The sequence below is a fragment of the Sminthopsis crassicaudata genome, chromosome 3 (genome assembly GCF_048593235.1).
Source record: "Sminthopsis crassicaudata isolate SCR6 chromosome 3, ASM4859323v1, whole genome shotgun sequence".
Classification (NCBI taxonomy): domain Eukaryota; kingdom Metazoa; phylum Chordata; class Mammalia; order Dasyuromorphia; family Dasyuridae; genus Sminthopsis; species Sminthopsis crassicaudata.
In genome coordinates this window covers 567,096,843-567,116,745 of record NC_133619.1, presented here as the reverse complement: position 1 = coordinate 567,116,745, position 19,903 = coordinate 567,096,843, and the positions used below count along the sequence as shown (strand labels likewise).

At 33.3% G+C, this 19,903-nt stretch overlaps 1 long non-coding RNA gene across 1 annotated transcript; it reads right to left on the bottom strand.

Moving 5' to 3' along the window:
• Positions 1–7,497: 7,497 nt before the first annotated feature.
• LOC141563533 (uncharacterized) lies at positions 7,498–12,939 on the bottom strand. Its single transcript, XR_012488450.1, has 2 exons — positions 12,118–12,939; positions 7,498–10,750 (listed from the first exon to the last, which is right to left on the bottom strand). It is a non-coding gene; the product is annotated as an uncharacterized LOC141563533 (long non-coding RNA).
• Positions 12,940–19,903: the final 6,964 nt, after the last annotated feature.

Below are 19,903 nucleotides of genomic sequence, written 5' to 3'. Positions count from 1 at the left end.
AAGTTCAAATAGTAAAATTGTTTAGCCCATGAAGTTTAGATGTGTCTTGTGTCTTCAATGAAAAGAAATCACAAGTGACTTAGAAGTCTGTTTGACCATTTCACTTTTCAATGGACATACAACCAAATACCATTTTGAAAATTTTTTTTAAAATCTTTTATAAAGTTTAATTATTTTTCCATCTTAAAAACTGCAAAAATTAATGCTTCTTGATTTATAGGTAAATTATATTCTACTGACCAGGAATAAGTAGGCATGGGGCAGAGCTGTTAAAAAAAATACTTCTATTGGGTCAACTTTATTAGGAGGACCCTTTATCTTGCATTGAAAGTTTTCAGTGTTGTACTTTAAATGAAAGTATTTCTTGGAGGCTGAGAGTAGTCCCATTATACTTTAGTTTAAATTAATTTAGATTGCTTTCCTCCTGTTCCTATCTTACCTCACCAAGTATATGGAGAAAGGCAGAGAAAAGATTTTAAGGTAATTTTTCCAGAAGACAGGATTTGGCTGAGATTTGAAGGAAGTCAGAGAAGATTAGGTGGAAGAATATTTTAAATATGGGGAGTATACATGTTTACAAAAGCATAGAGTTAGAATATGGCATATTGTATTCAAGGATTTAATAAGAGGACTACTATAGAGAGATTATGGAACATATTAAGGGTCAAGTATAAGATGTGTATGAAAGAAAGTGAGGAAGGGTTCAATTGTGGAGGTATTTGAAGGACATTTTATTTGGAACCATACTGAAACTTATAATAATAGTGGATCCAAAGGTCTAAGGTACTTCCAAAGAAGAAAGTATAAAATAATTTGGTGCTTGTTGATTCAGCTGAAATATTTTTTTAGTAATCTTGTAGGTTTCAGGTCTACTAACAGAATTTTGACAGTTTTATTAATGCTTGTTAAAAAAATTGATCATATGGTGATCACTACTACAAATCTCTCTTGAAATTTAGAAATTGGTCCTCAGATTACAGATGTGCAATCCATCATTAGACCTATGGCCTTTTGCTTTGCTATCATAGCCTTTTACGACCCGGGGTTTAAAAGTTCTAAGACATCGGGATGTGACTTTAACGAAGGATGTACTAAAAGGAAGAGCAAGTATGTAAGGCTATTTGGAAATTAGATCAAAAGTGAAAAGATTCCAGTATCCATGAAATCAGCTGTATTGTCATTTATTTTAAATCAAAGATCAAAGAAACTAGAATAAGAGAGGACTTTGGCTTTGACATTTGCCAGCTATGAAATCTTGGGAAGAGTTATATAATCTAAATCTCAATTTCTTCTGTGAAATAACACCTGGATTAGGTGATCCCTAAGGCCCCTACTAACTCTAACATTCTTTAAAAATAGAGAAGAGACAAGAAAAATGATTCCTAATTTTCCTAAAATTACTAAATTTTAAAATATCTTTTGAAAAATTTAAGTTAGTTCAAGAGCAAGAGCTTTTGACTAAATATTGGAAATTATAAAATCGAATAGTAAACTTGGAGTAAGATAATCAGTTTTTTAAATACTAAGATAAGCAAAACATCCTTGTGTACCACCAAGTAACAAAAGTAGCAAAATCTTGAAATTCATTCTTTGCCATATATTCAAATACATAATAGGAAAATTTCCATCCATAGTGCTCTTTTTACTGGAAATTGGACTACAGATTCAACAGCAGTCTCTTAAGAAAGTAAAGTATAGTATGTTTCCAGGATAATATGACATTTGTTTGAAACTTATGAAATATTCAACACTAGTGATGTACAGATTTTAAAACGCTTATGATGTTTGAAATATGTCTTCTAGAAAAGGAGCTGCTGATGCCTATAAAGATTTTGACCAATATTTTCAAATACAGTAATAGTTCATATTTCTATTTTACTTTAAGATTTAGAAAGCACTTTTGTTTTAAAGCAAGCATAGAAGTGAAAAGATAGACTATTTGAACAAATTATAACAGTGAAATTTGTGAGTAAAGGAGCCTCAGTTGCTTATAAACCTTTAAATCTGTCATTTAGAAGATTTAAGCTCAGAGTGGAATGGAAAGGCTACAACAACTATACAACTCCATAGTCTTATTAATCATTTTGAAGGGATAAAGGCCAAGAAAAAGCAAAATCAGAATAGTTTAAAGTTTATCATTCAGACTGTACAAACATTTTGGGGGCCTAGACATAATTAATAGGAGTGCATTTTTGCCAAGGTTTTTGCCAGGTGCCATGCAAGACAATACAAAAACAATACAAAGAAGAAAATAAAGCTGACACTGCACTCAAGAGCCTTACAAATTCAACTGATCTTTTTTTCAGAGTGCAATACCAATCTGCAATGAATAAACTCTGCATAACTTATTCCACTGTGCATATATCTCTTAATTTCATTTGACCCCTTTTGCCTGTCCCCAGAGTTCAGATCCAGAATCATAATTATTGAACACCAATCCTTGGACTTGACTGATTTCTCATGATAAGATGAAATTTAATTTTCATAGCTCAGGAAATTTTGAGGCTCTTATCCCTGCCTAGAGAAGATTCTTGATTGTCTCACCCATCTTGATAAGGAGGAATAGTTATTAGACATTCTACTTTTTTGGTTGGGTACCATGTGCATAGTCCCTACTTGATTTCATGTCAAAAATGGCTCATAAGTACAGCATAGGACTTTGAATAATCTTTAGAGACTCAGAAATTTTTACTGCCATCAATATTTATTAGCTTGGTAATATTCAATATTATTCACTTGGTAAAGTGAAATATAATAGCTTTGGATAACTTTAATAATGCAGGTTTGATTAGGATAGAAACAAGTATTCTAGTAATAAGTGAACTTTAATTGTGAAATTCTTCATTCAAATTAGAAGTTTTTATTGAGTACCTACACATATATACATAGCTTTGTACTAGGTATCCCTAGGAAAGATTACAAAAGAACTTAATCAGAGAATTCAAGATCCAGTTAGAGAAATAAGATTGGTAAATATGAAAAGTACAAATACCAAATGCAATGATGATAATCCCTAATTTTTTTATAGTTCACAAATACATCATATGGATATTTGCCTAGAGAGGTCAAGTGATTTGGCTAAGATCACATAATTTGATGTGTGGACTGAAATTCCAGTTCTAGCTGAAATTAGAATGTAGGCTTCTGACTGGGTCCAGCATTGTTTGGTACACTGTGGCTTCTCTTCTGAAATAAAAATTTGTAGAAGAGATATTAACTGGGAGTCTTAACTGGCCTAAAAAGACATGAGAATAAGGTAGAGGAAGTAGAAAAACCTTTCATATAAAAAGTAGCATGAGTAAACTAATTGTCAGTAGACAGAGATTTAGACAATTTTTTGCCCAGGGGTTGGATTTCCATAAATTTTTTTCATCAAAACTTTTTTGGATTTGTTTTTGGCCAATCCCAGGGCTAGGATCATAGACAAAGAGTATGTATTTAAACAAAGCAGACTGATTCATTTAGGAATCCAGTTAACATTTTTGGTGCACTCATTTCTTTTGATTGGTTTTAGAGAGTTAAATTTAGTGATTTTTTTTTTTTTTTGTCCCTGTACCTTATTGATGTTTTATGTTTTTACATCACAGTCATATCCAGACTCCTATCCCCAGTGAACCTTCTCTTGAAACAGAAAGTAAGTAAAACCAGCCATCTCAGGGTGACATTCTGCAGCCATTAACACTCCCCTTCTTCCTTCCTCACCTTGCCAGTTTGTCCAAGAAAAGAGTGAAGCACATTTTCTTTTCTTGTTCATCCAAGTTTGGTCATTACCAAACCAGCTGCTATATAATTAACACATATGAAGAATTGGTATAATTACACTAAGATATACTCTAGCATCAGTAGTAAAAATTAAAACCACTTGTAACCAGTTATATCCCATAATCAGAATCAAGTTTGACTTTGCCATATTAATCATCCCAGTCTCTTTCAGGGCTAGAGAGCCTTAAGCATTAATCATGTTAAAAATGACTTGGAGGTAAAATTTGAGAAATATGTAATGCACAAAGTTTAATATTTCACAGAATGCTTAGGCTTTGGTGGGGACCAAAATGTGTCCACTAAAATAATCTGTTACGGTAACAGTCTTTCCATATGATGATGCTTCTTTGCAAGAGCTTTCTTTATTCAATCATAGTTGAGATCTAGACCTGGTTTTTGGGAAGATATTGCCACAAAAGGTTTTAAAAACCTTTGTGTATCACATTGCCATGTATGAAGTGATTCTCACTTTGCCTCCTAGGGCTACAAATGAAACTTCACAATATTTCTGAAGTAACTATTAAGAAAGCTTGGTTCCACTTTGGCTCACTGAAAAGAATTCCTGGATGCCGAGTCTGACGATATAACAAGGAAACATTTCAGAGAATTAAAAAAAAATTCTTGTTAGCATTGCTACCTTCCCAAGCTTTAAATCTCAAGTAAGTATCTAAACTTAACCAAAATAGACCTGTAATTTCACCTATTTTTATGGCTGGTTTAGATCACTCTAAAATTGTTTAATAAATTATATCAATATACCCAAAATCCCAAATCTATGTGTGCAAAGACACATTCTGCTAGCATATAGAATTGTTTAATATGAAATAAGCCCAGAAATAGGTTTCACCCATAAGCGTCTAACCTCCTTCTGGCCCAAATTAATATTTGTTCATGCTCAGCAAGAGATATAAAAACAGGGCAGTATAAAATAATCCATGTCCTAGGATCAGACTTTATTCACTTTTATTGGGCTTGTTGATGTTCTTCCTCACTTTTGCTGATCTTCTGGAACCTGAGCTCTGCTTGCCTGGATCTACATACACAGTACCTGCTTGATCTTCCCTGCCTTTGCTGATCTTCTGGACTTTACCAACCTACATGGAGCCATAGTACCTGCTTGTTCCTCCCTGCCTTTGCTGATCTCCTGGATTCTGGACTTTTGTTTTTCTGTTGGAACTGATTTGCTCCTTTCTGTATTAATGATCCTATTCTGTTCTTAATCCCTTGCCTGCCTGTACTATTTGGTACCTAAAAATGCCTGTGGATTAATTGAATACTTTCCCCTGCCTTTTGCTGTCTACCACATTCTGTGATACTTATCTCACTGCATAACAGTGAGAATTTGTCATTTTAAAAAAAATTAAGAAAAGTGCCCAGCATTGCAAGTTTTCTTTTTAAAGCTTAAATTTGTTGTCTTTAAATCTTCCTAAAACTTACTAGACGTCTTAATGTAACTTTTAGCTACTTTCTCCTCCCCAATTTATAGTCAAATGTATACTATATGTTTTGAACAGAATTCTATAACATCCAAGAAGCCATGATGCTTTAAAGAGAGTCAGAATTCATGTCTTAAGACTTCCTTTATATAATCTTCAGTGCATAATGTGAGTACATTAGAAGATTTTCAATACATACCACATTGTTTTTAGTATGTTATATTTTTTTGCACAGAATCAGGCATGTGATTTATATCTTAGTGAGAAAATATTAGTAAGAAATCTAAACTGGTTCTATAATTTCGTTGGTATTAGGAGCTCTCTGGTAAGGGAACACCCATTTATCAAATGCAGGTTAGCCTCTGACTGAGGGATTAAATAAGTGTGTGACCATTCTTTCCCAGGGTCCCACATGACGGGAGACAGGATTTGAACCTGAGTTTTCCTGGCTTCAAGGGCAGCTTGTTCACTATCCACTATAACAAACTGTTGTTGATAAGAAATTTGGTAAAAGTAACAAGGATGGAAGAGGGGGGGAATGATAAAAATAAATATATTTTAATGGTAAGAAGTTGAAAAATTTTTAAATAATAAATATTTTAATACAATAATTTTGATTGTTTTTCAGTCTTTGCCAAATATTTTTAAAAATATTTTAGGAATAAACTTTTATTTGAATCCAACCTGTATTCTGATAAATAAGGTTAAGTTCATGAAATTGAAATAGGGATCTATTCAAGGATGAGGTGATAAGTTTTACTCTAATCTCATCTTTAAATCTTGCCTGGAACTACCTTTTTTGTTCAAACCTTTACTATTCAAGCCTTTTCCTATTATTTTATTTCCTATTATGCCTTTAATACCACCACACCCTTTGATGAAAATGTAATGTGAAATGTTTCTGTATGACAATCATGAAGAATTTTTATTTATTTATGTACTTTGGTTTCCATTTTTATCACATAATGTCTTTATAAAATGTTTATGTCCATTTATTATTGTACTTTATTTGAGGTAAGGGACTGTGTCTCAGTTAATGTTTGTATCCCTTTTGCCTGGCACAGTGCCTTGAATTACTGTAAGTTTTTAATAAATACTTAATTGTTTATTCTAATGTTATAATTTATTTGTTTGTTTTGCTGAAACAATTGGGGTTAAGTGACTTGCCCAAGGTCACACAAGTAGGAAGTGTTAAGTGTCTGAGGCCAGATTTGAACTCAGGTTCTCCTGACTTCAGGGCTGTACCACCTAGTTGCCCCCTATAATTTATTTTTTAAGTTAAGATTAATTTCTTTGTAAAAAGGAAGCTTTAGAATTGACCTATTATTTAACATTGTTAATTTAATTTAAAAGGTCAGTTACTGATACTTATTTTTAGTATCTATATTTAGAACCTTATAATTGAAAATATGAAGCTAATGGACTGGTTTTATATAGTGAATAATTTTGCTTTACATAGTACTTTTTATTCTAAATTCCTGGAAAAATGGCTGTCATATAATTAATTGATTTTTTTTCCATTAATTATGAGTATTCTCTCCATCATCATAACCCTTCCATACTTCAGAATACAGTATTAATGAGTTGCTGTGCCCTCAAATATTCATCACATGGTAGTTAACCATCTAGGGAAGATACTCTGTAAACTTAGCTAAACTAACTCTTAAGTGACAAACATACATATAGTCCATCATTTAACCCACATAACCTTACATTGGTAAGGATTATTATAGCTTGTATTTTACTAGTATAGCCTCTGATACCCCAAAGCCATCTCTCCATGATGAGGCAACAGGGTTAGAACATCAGTGATAGGCTTTAATAAAGTTATGTTTAGTATTGTTATGTAGCTACTTGGAAGAACTTTGATTTCCACTATGGAAAACTTCTACCACCAACAGAGATCACAACCAGGTTGCAGGTTTTGTTTTTTTTTTTAATTATTTTAATTATTATTATTATAGCTTTTTATTGACAGAACATATGCATGGGTAATTTTTTAACATTGACCCTTGCAATCACTTCTGTTCCAACTTTTCCCTCCTTCCGTCCACTCCCTCCCCTAGATGGCAGGTAGTTCCATCCATGTTAAATATGTTAAAGTATATCTTAAATACAATATATGTGATATTTATATAGTTCTCTTGTTTCACAAGAAAAATCAGGTTTAGAAAGGTAAAAACCTGGGAACAAAAACAAAAATGCAAGCAAACAATAACAGAAAGTGTAAATGCTATGTTGTGGTCCACCACTCATTTCCCAGTGTTCTTTTCGCTGGGTGTAGCTGATTCTGTTCATCACTGATTAATTGGAACTGAATTGCATCCCCTCATTGCCAAAGATAGCCACTTCCATCAGATTGATCCTCATATAGTCTTCTTGTTGCCATGTATAATGATCTCCTGGTTCTGCTCACTTCACTCGGCATCAATTCATAAGTCTCTCCAGGACTCTCTGTATTCATCCTGTTAGTCATTTCTTACAGAACAATAATATTCCACAACATTCATATGTCATCATTTATTCAGCCATTCTCCAATTGATGGGCATCCATTAATTTGCCAGTTTCTAGCCACTACAAAAAGGGCTGCCACAAACATTCTTGCACATACAGGTCCCTTTCTCTTCTTTAATATCTCTTTGGGATATAAGTCCAGTAGAAACACTGCTGGATCAAAGGGTATGCACAGTTTGATAACTTTCTGAATATAGTTCCAAACTGCTCTCCAGAATAGTTAGATCCATTCACAACTCCACCAACAATTCATCAGTGTCCCAGTTTTCCCACATCTCCAACGTTCGTCATTATCTTTTCCTGTGGTCCTAGCCAATCTGAGAGGTGTGTAATAGTATCTCAGAGTTGTCTTAATTTGCATTTCTGATCAATAATGATTTGGAGCACCTTTTCATATGAGTAGAAATAGTTTCAATTTCATCATCTGAAAATTGTTTGTATCCTTTGACCATTTATCAATTGGAGAATGGCTTGATTTCTTATAAATTAGAGTCAATTCTCTATATGCTTTGGAAATGAGGCCTTTATCAGAACCTTTAACTAAAAATGTTTTCCCAGTTTATTGCTTCCCTTCTAATCTTGTCTGCATTAGTTTTCTTTGTATAAAAGCTTTTTAACTTGATATAATCAAAATTTTCTATTTTGTGATCAATAATGATCTCTAGTTCTTCTTTGGTCACAAATTCCTTCCTCTTCCACAAGTCTGAGAGTAAACTATACTATGTTCTAATTTATTTATAATCTCATTCTTTATTCCTAGACCATGAACCCATTTTGACCTTATCTTGGTGTACGGTGTTAAGTGTGGGTCCATGCCTAGTTTCTGCCATACTAATTTCCAATTTTCCCAGCAGTTTTTTTCAAATAATGAATTCTTATCCCACAAGTTGGAGTCTTTGGATTTGTCAAACACTAGATTGCTATACTTCTTGACTATTTTTCCTGTGAACCTAACCTATTCCCCTGATCAACTGCTCTATTTCTTAGCCAATACCAAATGGTTTTGGTGACTGCTGTTTTATAATATAATTTTATATCTGGTACAGCTAGAACACCTTCACTTGATTATTTTTTTTTTCTTAGTTCCTTTGAAATTCTTGAGCTTTGGTTACAACTTTTTAAGTGAATTTTAGGGAGTTACCTGAATTATATGGGTCGGTTAAGTGACTTTCCCAGAATCACTGACTAGATCACAGATATTTGACCATCTTATGCACTGTATAAAACTGCTTCTGTTTAAAATTAATAATATTAGTCAGAAATTGAAAATCTGTAAGATACTGTTCAATGTAGTTGCCAAGTAAGGCAATTAAATCAGATCAACTTGAAGATTCTGAAGAGTGGGGCCTATGATTTATCTTCTCCTGCTTTGTCTAGTAGCCTTTTAAATGTCTCATGGGATGAAACTGCTGTGATTTAACCCTTATCAGCCATTCATCTAGCTCTCAATTCATTTTGTTCTAAAGCAAATGGGCTTTGATAAAGAATCTCTATTGTCATCAAAATGTAATTTATTAAGACAACAATCAGGTATAAATGAGAAGATGAAACCTTCCCACTGAGTTAGTAAAGGAATGAGGCAGAATAAAACCGAAAGGTACTGCTGCACTCTCAAATTCATAGTTGTGCCTCATGTACTGAGGAAGCTCATCAGTATATAAGGAAGTTTACACTGAAGGATATGCTGTTTTTATGCTAGTAAAATAGCTTGTATCATTTTTTTAAAAAAGTCACAAATTGTTCATTTTATTTTTATATATTCCATTGTTTTCTTTTGATAGGAATATAAAAAAGAGAGAACACTGTCATGTGCCCAGCAGAACATAAGGGAGGATTTAAAATATATAAAAAGAAATTGTCAGTTCAAGAAAAAATATATATACTAGAAGAAATTATATTCATGAGTGTCCATTTTTTCTTTACTTGTAAATTATTCTTTTGTTTTCTGCTGTGTACCTTTTTTACTTTATTCTTTTTTTCCCTTTCATTATGCCCACTACCCCCAAGCAGGATATGGTTACCAAATTTTAAACCAGCATCTTCCATTTTTAATTTCAGGTTGAACATTTCCAATTCTTCTTCCCACCTTCTTAGATGCCTTTTCTATTTCTCCACATACTTTACAAGTACTAAATTACTTGTTTTGGATTCCAAATTATTGTTTAAACTAGCATAGTATTTATAAAAAGAGAAGAGTGGTTTGATTTTTTTGTTTTAATTTTTAAATGATCCATAGTACCAGTGTAGAAAACAAAAAAGTGCTTAGAGTTGCTAGAAATAATGTATTTCATTTTGAAAAAAAAGCCTCAATTTCTCCTACCCTTGCTGTTTCATTAAAGATTCTTTTGATGTATGTTAATGCTAGATATAAGTATAGGAAAACCAGCCAGGCACCTGGGGTCTGGAGCGAAAGTGGTCCCACAAATGAAAAAAAAATTACAAGCGTAATTACAAATATAAAAGAGTTATAAATGTATATAGCATATGCATAAATATAATTATAAAACCAATTTCATTACTGCTGGAAAACATTGCTCAACTAGAATATTTGGGGAAACAAAGTATTTTAGTTTTTAATGTTCTGGCTCACTGTAGGTTAATGTTTTTTCTCTTTGGCTCTAGTTGGAAATCTTTCTAAAAGATGGGAAGATACATTATTGCTTCAGTAAATAAAAGTATAGTGAATATAATTGAGGTCTTCAAGTGACTAAAGATCCAAATATCAACTCTCATTCTATATTGTTACTTTGAAATGTGCTAATATTTGTATAAGGTTTAGGAGATTGGAATCAGGACACCATCCCTAACATTTCCCTAGAAATTGTACCTTTTAGGGTTATGGCCATTTTTTGTTCCTACAAAATCCTTAATAATTTTTCTTAGGATTACTTTTTTGACTAAAAGCATTATATAATATAAGAAAAAAAAATTCAGATTAATTGTCCTTTCCTCACCTGGATCAATTGAGTTCTCTTTGTTAACCAAAGTTTCATTGGATAGGTCATATCATGTGGTCATTTCATTACTTAGTAACACACTTTAAACCCTACAAATAAAATAAGATGTGACTTCTCAAATACATTGTTTGCTATAAACAAAGCCATGAAGTTGAGGTTTTTGTAAGTCTCCTCTTCTGAAAATTGCTACTACTGCTAACCCTGTTATACTATGCCAAGAATGATAATTCTTTTGGCTTTAGAATATGCCAGTAGCAATTAGATAATCGAGTCTTGCTCATCTTTAGATTTATTTCAGTCACTTATGAGTGGTTTGATTTAGTAAATGGGACTTGAAGTTTTGAAATTAATTTTAATTAGACACGTTGAAAATTTATATTCTGAAATGTCTTTTTAAAGACTGCATTTTTTTTAGTAGAAATGAGACAACAAATCATCATTGAGTATGTACTGCTGTGCTTAAAAATTATGGAGGTTACTAAAAATGTTAGCACTTGGGAAAATAAAACTCAACCCCTTTAAAACAGAATACTGAAGTGATAAACAATATGTATTAGTACTAGGGGAAAAAACCACATGGGCTAGAGTAGCAGAAGAGGTTGGACTTATCTAGACTTAGAAGAATGGAAAGATTTTAAAAGATAGGAGGGGTGGGATAACTGCATGAACAAAAGACAAGAGTGGCATTGAGCATAGTTTGAGGATATACCAGGGAGGAGATTGGCCTGAATGGGACAGAGTACATGTTTAATATATATGGACAGAAAGCATATGTATATATATTAATATTATATATATATATATATTATATATAGTGAATGCATATATATAAAAGTGTAATGAATGTGAGAAATAAGTGCAACATATGTATATAAATATAGAGAGAAATAATATAACATATCCCAGGGAGGAGACTGGCTTGAATGGGAGAGAGAGTACATGTTTATTTTACATATATATATATATATATATATATGTATGTATATATATAGAGAGAGAGAGAATGTTCCCACAAATGAAAAAGATAACATAAGATTACAAATATAAAATTATAAATGTATATAGCATATGCATAAATATAATTACAAAACCAATTTCATTATTGCTGGAAAATATTGGTCAACCAGAATATTTGGGGAAATGGAGTGTGTGTGTGTGTGTGTGTGTGTGTGTGTGTATGTGTGTGTATATATATATTTATATTTATATTTATATATGATTAGCCTGAATGAGAGAGAAAGTACATGTTTTATCTATTTGGACAGAGAGTACATGTTTTTATATAATGGGAGAGAGAGTACATATTTAATATATATGGACAGAGAATACATGTTTTTATTTTTATATATATATATATATATATATGCAACATATGCTGAGGAGGAGACTGGCCTGAATGGGACAGAGAGTACATGTTTATTATACACACACACACACACACACACACACACACACACACACACACACACACACACACACACACACACATACTTATATACACATATGCATATATATAAGAAGTGCAACATATGTATCTTAACTACTAACTTCCTTTATTCCTAACTGGCAGTTTACTCTGGCAAAAAAAAAAAAAAAGCGTATTTTTAATTAGAATCCTTGTTTTTAAATTCAGTATAATTGGTAAAAAAGTGGCCTGAACTTAGAGTCAAAAGGTCTGGGTTTGAATTTCTGTCTACCACTTATTAGCTGGATGACTTTGAACAAGTCATATAAGCTTTCTCAGCCTGTTTCCTTATCTATAAAATGATGATAAAACTTGCAACTTTCATATCTTATAGAAAATGTACTACAACTTTTTAAATACTATATGAATGTAATCCCCAATGATCTAATTTCTATTTAAATTTCCAACAAAGTATAAAGTTCCTTACCACATTACTAATTGCTTCTTAGTGACCTTTAGCTACTTTTATGAGCATACACTTTCAACAAGCTAAAAAAGCATAACATTTAAAAAAAAGAAATATTAGGTCATCCCTTATTACTAAAAAATATTTTTTTCAGTGGGGAAACACCATAATGAGAAAGGAATACCTTCTAAGGAAATTTGGAAGGCACTGTTGTACTATACCTTCTACATCCACTATAGTCCTTAAGGGTAGCTCTAAAGTAAGAATCTTGGAGTTCTTACTTTAGGTTCATGAATAGATGTTCAGTGTTAAAAACAAAAGCAAAAACAAAAACAAAAAAAAAACTACATTTTTGTTTTTTCTTACCTGTAACTGAAATTTAGCATCTTCAGTATTTAAATAATATTCAAAGAAGGGATTCATGAAAATAAGGTTAAAGAACCCTTCTAAAGCCTATGGAATGATTTTTATTTTGCTTCATATCGAAATTTGTTAAGAAGCTTAACAATATATTGCAAATTAAACATTTAATCATTTAAAATAAGCATTTCTAATGTTAAATTAATGATACAGCACAGTTGTATCATCTTTTGGGTTGTACATATTGAGATTTTTTTGTATACACGTTGTAAACAGGAGATTGATTTTTATTTTATAGGATCCAGAACGTTCTCACTTGGCTTTTTACATGATTCTATTTTATTTTATTTTATTTTATTTTTTCTGAGGCTGGGGTTAAGTGACTTGCCCAGGATCACACAGCTAGGAAGTGTTAAGTGTCTGAGATCAAATTTGAACTCCGGTCCTCCTGAATTCAGGGCTGGTGCTCTATCCACTGTGCCACCTAGCCATTCCTTTTTATATGATTTTAAATCCTTATAGTTGTATCCTTGTTTTATTATGTTATTAATCATAGTCATTATTTACTTAATGCCAGACTTTCTATTATAACTCCTAATTATTAACATTTTTCTTATGGGAAAATACCATTTGTAATTATGATGATCCACTTTACAACGCGGTTTCTAGGAACACAGTTCTTCGAAGGTGAGGACTGCTCATGCTCTCCAATGTGGCTGGGGAAACCTGAAGAAGGCAATAGCATCCAGAAAAATTTGTGAGATCATCTCATACCAATAAAAGGTGTGAGGTAGCCCAGGCCAGTGGAGCATCTGTATCTGCAGCAGATTCTTCTCTTCGGAGGACAGTAGACCATCATGTGAAAAAGAGTCCTGATCCTGGAACAGTAAGTGACTTTGGGGACTTTGAGTGGGGGACTAGACTGCTGATGCTGCCGGCATCACCTGCATACATGTCTGTTCTAATAAAAATTTGCGTGGTGCCTTATGGCTAGCATATGTGTAACTAGATTAACACCAAATTTTTCTTACAGGGTGGATTTCTTAGGTTTCTGGGTATATAAGTTTAATGGAAACAATTCTCAAAAGTTGGATCATCAGTGCAACAATTGTTTCTGTTTCAAGAGTAATACAAGATTTACTAGATAGGAAAAAAGATGGAGACATACAGACCAGTAGAAGTCTGTTGCAGTAAGGCTAGAATGAAGTTTTTGATGATCTTAGAAATGGAAGAATAAATCTAAGAGAAAAAATGACAAAGATTCAAGAAAATTATCTAAGACTCAGTAATAGACAAAATATACGAGAAAGATTCCCAGGTATCTAGACTTGAAGATCAGGAGAAGAGCCAATATCTCTGAAAGAAATGTTATAATTAGCAAAAGAATATATCTTTAAGAAGGAAATGATGAATCCTATTTTAAACGTTAAGTTTAAGGTAATGGTAGGACATACCAGAAGAATTATTTTATAAATATTAGAAAAGGTAGAGCACATCTAAAAGGGGAACTTATAGACATTGATTTGGAAATTACCCCCCTAGATGTTAAAGCTTTATTGAGGATTAGTAAGGATAATTGCTTCCTTTCTCCAAAGAGAGAAGAGAGGGAAGGAATTTAGTCACCAAAATATAAAAGGCCAATTTAGAATATCACATAAGCAATCCAAAATTGAATTTTAAAATTTCCCTTTTTTTCCTTAGAAAATCCTACAATAATATCATTTATATATTTAGACTCACAGATAGTAGACACGCTAGCCACCAACTGGAAAATGTTGTATTCAACAATACGCATGATTCTTCCTCTTTGTTACTGGAAGAAATATTCTTTCCAGAACTAAATTGAAGGGATGGGATAGAGGATAGAAAGCCCAGACAGTTCTATTAGTTAAAACTGCAAAATATCATACATAACTTTATTTCTGAAGTGAGAAGCATGTAACTGAATTGAAAGATTCCAATTCCACTACAGAAAATAGAAAGGCAAAAATACATAGCATGCTAAACTGAATCGTAGGAAAAATAAATATAATTGAAAACGTCATTCAGAACAAACTACCCTAGAATGAAGCTGACATTGTGAAGAAGAAAGAATTTTCTTATGCTGAATAAAAACAAATTTATAAAGTGATACCAGAGGAAATTCAAAAAAGTTGGACAAGATTTCTTAATGTTTAGAGATGGGGCTGGAGGTATGAAGAAACAGCAGATGAAGATTTTATAACAAGTCTAACTAAGTGGACTTTCTCCAACCATCCTCCAATTACTCAGACTTCTGAAAGTAAGTGTTAAAGCAAAACAGTGTCAGAGAAATGTAACATAATTTAAAAGGAAATCACTTTAGGAAATTGTAAACTGCTACAAAGATGACAGGGAGTTCTGAGTTTCAAGAAAAGCAAAGTACAATTTAGTTTTTCCTTTCTGAAGGTAGAATTCTAGAACCAACTTTACCCATTAAGATCATTTGAAAGGCCTATCTCAAGTTGTTGCTAAGTTCTGACCAAAGTGGTCATTCATACTTACTTTATGCTGTATATTTATTAAAGTTAAATTTATATTGTAATATGAAGAATCTTGAAGCTTAACATATGCTTTTAAAGCCTTCTAAAAACCTCAGTAGTTTGTATCTTCAAGGTGTCCCTGGATGTTCTAAGCCATGAGCCTTTTCATTCTGTTCCTGTGAACTCCAATTCAGTTACCTACAGCAGGGAAATACTTAACCACTGATGTTTCCAGCCTGATATAACTGTCCCACAGACTTGACCAGCTATCCACTGCATTCATATGGGGGAGGTAAGTGAAATTTTCTATCTTCAAGATATGTATTTTATAGAAGTAATCTTTATTGAATTTGTAATCTCTGAATCATAGGATTTACTTGTTAATTTTTTCAAAGTATATTTGTTTTTATACCACAAAGACTTCCCAGTAATGTCTCCATCTCAAATAGAATCCTTCCATACGTTAACCCTTCATTTTACAGATCAATTAAGGACATAGATACTGGCAGTGCCAGAATTCAGATTCAGGTCTTCTGTAGATGCAGGAGTCATTTCCAAATATGCCATGCTGCCTCTTATGTTCTTGACTTTTAGGATTTTGTATTACCTCTCTTTTATTCTAAGAACTATACTAAATTTTGACTGGTAAAAAAATCTGTATGAAGTGTTTTATGAATACATGAAGAATCTATTATTCCCTAGTTAAGTGCTCCTAGTACAGTAACTCCCTCTAGCCAAGTGGCAGATTAAAACCCTTTTATGATTTAATAAATGTTACCTGAGGAACACTGAGGTTACATGACTTGCCTAGGGACATAGAACTAGTAATTGCCATGGGCCACCATTTAAATCTAGGGTTTGACTCATGTCACATTGCTTTTACCTGCAGTGTTTGAAAGAATTTAATTGGAAGAGGCACCACAGTGTGGTGATAGACAGGTCTTAAAGCTATGAAGATCTTAAGTGGAAAAAAGTGCTTTTAACACATGTAGGCTGTGACCCACCCTGGAAAAGTCCACCAGTTGCCCTGGACAACTTTAGAGATAATAAAATGGAAAGACCATGGTGACCTGCAATAAACTCATCCAGGAGTTCCCTCTACCAATGAATCAACAGTTCCAGTACCTATCCTTATTCTATTTTATGGAGCAGTATACTGTATTAGTACTAGTCCTAGAAGTAAATGATGAGGGGGAGGATCAAAACTGGCATTTTTATAGTGCTTTAAATTTTGCAAAATGCTTTACAAAGATTAACTCATTTGATCCTTGCAACAACCCTAGTAAGTTGGTGTTATCATTATCTCCATTTTACGATGACGAAATTTTGGTTGGCAGGTTATTATTACCCAAATTCATATGCAATCAGATCTTTAGAAAAGAATCTGGTTTCCTCCAAATCCTGAACATAGTGAAAATAAGACTTCTCCTTTTTGTTCAGTTCATCAGATGGGAATAGATTTTTATGTAACCAGAATTCTGCAAGGCATTATGGAGGACACAAAAACTATGTATGGAGTAGTCTAAACCTTGAGTGTTCAATTCCAGTTCAGCTAAGGTTTCTGTTGGAATCTGTTGAGATAAGAACTTAGGTAATGCATCTGTGATGGCTTAAATTTCCATTTGGGTACTAAAAGAAATCCACATAAGAAGAAGCAGCTAAAATGAATTTTAAAAAAACAACTATAAAACTGATAATCAGTGAATACATATGGAATCTCAAGAGTAGCCTACTTTAGGAACTGCCAGGTGACCTGTGTTGAGGTGAGACATAAAAGGTCATACAAGGGGCAGCTAGGTGTCGAGCTGGATAAAGCACCAGCCTTGAATTCAGGAGGACCCGAGTTCAAATCTGGTCTCAGACACTTAACACATCCTAGCTGTGTGACCCTGGGCAAGTCACTTAACCCCAGCCTCAGGAAGGGGGGAAAAAAAAAAAAGGTCATACAGCCAGCCTAAAGGCTAGGCTTAATAATAAGAGAGCCAATACTGGTCAAGTGACATTTTAGCTCTGTAAGCAAAAGTTCCATATATTTCATCTCTTTAGTATTTGAATTTATGAAGTTATCTTGTTTGCTGATTCCTTTCCCACCCACTCACAAAGTTTTTTGCTTTTCCTATCAATCCTCAAGATTTTTATTGGTAGGCTCACTTATTTTCTAGGTCTCCTTCTAGAAGAGAAGATAACATTACAGTAACAAGGCAGTTTCTCATTTCCATCATAGTCAGGGGCCCTCTAGGCGTAATAGAAAGCCTAATAGTTCTTGATGGGTCAATTCATGGGAAGAAATTTTGTTTTGACTGAATCATTGAAGCTCCAGAATGTCAAAAATGCTTTAACAGCATCCTTTCCTCTTTCCTTAGTTTCTAGCCCATTTTACAACCTTTTTTCCCCTCTCTAAACCTTTAAACCTTTCTTGCACTAGCTTTTACAGATTTGGCTTCATTTGCACTCATAAGTAACCACAGAATAAAATATATGAGTCATTAGCCCTCTCTTGGCTGCTCCTATTTCTTTTTAGGAAAGTCTCTTGTAATATTCATTTATTTTAATATGAGTACTTTTATAGTTCATTATTTAAAATCAATACAAATAAAAGTTATAAAGTGATACTAGATTTTGGAAAATGCAACCATAATGCACATGTGAGAAACTGAGAAGGAAGACATTAGTCTGTAATATATAGTTCCCAAGTTGCTTTCCAATGACCCTTTCACTATTAGCACATCTCAAGACTTTTTGGTCAACCACAATTTAACAGGAGCCCAAATCTGTGTTAATTTTACCATGATCTGGAAACAACTGCCATCAGCAAATCACAATCACACACAAAAGCTCAATTCAACACTAGGTTTGTGCTGCTTTTCAGAAAAATCTTAACCCAGAGAGAAATCTTCCAGGCATATAGAAACACAAGCTGCTGATCTTTATAAAACTAAGGTAAAACCCTGGAACTGCAGCAGATTCGAAACTCTAACCCTCTTGAACCATAGAAAACACCAACCGCAACAGCTTCTCTTAATCTAGTGAACTGAAACAAGTCTGCTTTTCTTGAACTTTGAAAGAGGAGACACAGTGGTAGTGGGCAGTTTGCAAAAGCTACATAAACAAGTCTATAGCATGAACTTTTTCATTATTTTGTCATGATTTTAAATAAAAAACAAACAAGAACCAATGCAGCCAAGAAACCAAAGCCCCTTGATTCTGTGCAAATGTTCAATTTTGGGTATTTTACCATTTACTTACTCCTGCTTCCTCTGTAAATATCACTTTCTTTTCAAGGCACAACTCAGTTTTATTGCTGTTTCTTAGAATCTCAATTTCAATATCAACTTTCTATGCTTACAGTTAGATCTTTGGGGGGTTAATAAGATCATATATCTGTAGGTATGCTTCAAAATTCAAAATCCAGTTTTATTTTTGTAAAGTATAATTTCATGGGACATCTTAGGTTTCCATATGCAGTAGCAGTTTATACATTCCAGCTCACCAAGCATTATTCCCATTCCTTCGATTGTTCTTTCCTATAAACATAGACTAAAAACATACCCATAGGAATCCAAACATTTCCTGAATTGAGTATCTTCTTTGGAAACCTTCAGCTACATTATTTTTTTCACCAGATGTCCATTTTTAGTAGCAAAATAATACTCAAAATATCACAGTATAGTATAACAGGTTATTAAAATTGATATTTGTGGTAAATAATAGTATGTTTTATAAGGGGAAAGAAAAAAAATCCAAATCCTAAGAATGTTTGAGAAGGGAGGGAACACTTTTGTGAAGAATAATCTGGAAAGACCACACAGAACAAGTAGTGCCTGAACTCAGCCTTGGAAGAAATGAAAATTTTTAATAGCAAATTTGAGGAGAGAATGAATTTTAGCCATTCCTTGGACCCAAACTGCTACAAGACCTTGACCAAGTCACCTAACCCCTCTCAGTGCTCTAGGCCAATAGTGACCAACTCAGGAGCAGGAGCCACTAAACCATAGTGGACCACATGTCAGACTTGACATCTTTGCTCTAGGCAACTCTTTAAGTTACAAAGAAGAAGCTAACCTGCATTGGTACCTGTTTTTTAGGAGCATAGATTTTTAAAGATACCCAAGAAGTTTCTAAGACCCTCTTGTCAATTTACAAATGACAACACAGAAATCCATATTACCTATGGGGTTAAGTGACTTCCCACAAACACACAACTAGTTAAGTGTCTGAGGCTTAATTTGCACTCTCTTGTTCTCATTCCAGGGCTGGTGCTCTAGCCACTGTGCCACCTAGCTGCCCCCAGGATTTGAACATAAGTCTCCTGAATCTAAGTTCTGTGCCATGCTGCCTCAGCCAGAAGGGGTTTCCCATGCCCAGAAATTCACAGATCCTAAACCATATTCTGTTATATTCCCCAACAGAACTACAGAAGGGGTCTCCTTCTGTAAACTTTTTTTTTTTTTTTTTAAGCATGTTCTAATAACCTTCTAAATGTAATAGATGCTAGAGGATC